This window comes from Lampetra planeri, chromosome 48, assembly GCF_965212315.1.
Source record: "Lampetra planeri chromosome 48, kcLamPlan1.2.h2, whole genome shotgun sequence".
NCBI classification, from domain to species: Eukaryota; Metazoa; Chordata; class Hyperoartia; order Petromyzontiformes; family Petromyzontidae; genus Lampetra; species Lampetra planeri.
The window spans coordinates 5,778,307-5,780,135 of record NC_136154.1 but is presented as its reverse complement, the minus strand read 5'-3'; positions in this window follow the sequence as shown (position 1 = coordinate 5,780,135).

Sequence of the window (1,829 nt, the reverse complement as noted above, 5' to 3'; positions counted from 1 at the left end):
TATACAGCAGGCGTCAGGGTCAGAATCAAACACACAATCTTCTGTATACCAGGAGAGGTAGTTAACATCTCAACATGCGTTCAGAGTATTTGGCTGCTGTGAATGTCACGTGATGAGCCACTTCGGTGCGCTGCTGTCGTTTGTGATAGCTAGGTCGCTACTACACAGCTCAGTGGGGGCCTTACCTGGAAAAGTAAAATGAATAATAGAAATCTACTGTATTCTTGGTTCTTTTGGTAAAGTCACGTAGAAGGGAAATAATAAAATAATGAAAATGTAAGAATCAAATGAACACGAAGTTTCGATTGCAACACAAGCAATCATCCTCAGGTTATGAAAACCACAGCAACAAATTTATTGCCGTGGTTTTCACACCTGATGATGATTGCTTGTGTTGCAATCGAAACGTCGTGAGAATTATGTTGTTTTATTTTTTATTATTTTACTATTTCCCTTCTACGTGACTCTACCGAAAGAACCAAGAATATGAATCCCTGTAGTGACGAAATCTTCAAATCGAGAAAAAAAATCTCCTCTTCTTGGTTCTTTCGGTAAAGTCACGTAGAAGGGAAGTAATAAAATAAAAATAAAACATAATAAAATAATATAATAATATTACATATTATTATATAAGTCACGTAGAAGGAAAGTAAAGTAATAAAATAATCAAAATTAAACATAATAAAATAATATAATATAAAAATAAATAAATAATATAACATATTATATTATGTTTTATTTTTATTATTTTGTTATTTCCCTTCTACGTGACTCTACCGAAAGAACCAACAATATGAATCCCTGTAGTGACGAAAGCTTCAAATCGAAAACTAAAATCTCCTGTTGAGAATGACCTCACTGGACCGGTGGAGGCAGCGCTGCCGTCTTGGTCCCAATTGGCAGCGGCGGCGTCTCGTTGGTTGTGAATGGCAGCCCAGCTCACACAGCCCGTGCCGGTGCAACAGGCCGTAGTCTACCCGGGGTTCAAGCGGCCGAGGCTACATTGTACCCGGGTGTATTATGGCCTGGGCCAAATTATACCCCTCTCGGCCAAATCATACCCCCATGATAGTTATAGTGTTGAGCGATATACACGTGAATTACTAAATTTTTCCAACATTTTATTTAAAACTGTAAATACATAGACTTTTCATCTTCTTGGTTCTTTCGGTAAAGTCACGTAGAAGGGAAATAATAAAATAATAAAAATAAAACATAATAAGTTATATTATTATAGTATATCATGTTATTATATTATTTTATTATAGTATTATATTATTATATTATGTTAATATATTATAATACTATATTATTTTATTATACAATATTTATTTATTATTTTATTTTAATACATTTATGTTTTATTTTTATTATTTCCCTTCTACGTGACTCTACCGAAAGAACCAAGAAGATGAATCCCTGCAGTCACGAAAGCTTTAAATCGAAATTTTACATAGACTTTGATTGCTTCAACCAGAAAAACTGTAATAATAACCCTTAAAATGCTTCAATTGATCAAATTGAGATTCTTACTTTCATTTATACGATTTTTAGATATCGATTGAAGTTTGTTGTCGGCTGTTCTCTGTATGGATAATTGCCTTTGAACTTTCACATGGGGCATATTCTGCCCTGGAGGGGGGGTATGGTCTGGACCAGTCTAGTTTAAACCCCCGGGTATAGTTTAGCCTAGGACACTTTATCCCCCCGGGTATACTCTGGCCTGGGCCAAACTATACCCGCGGGTTTAATCGGGGCAGGGGTTATTTTTAAGTCCTTTATATTAAGTTCACTTGCTTGCTTGCTTGCGCGCTTACGACCGTGCAAAT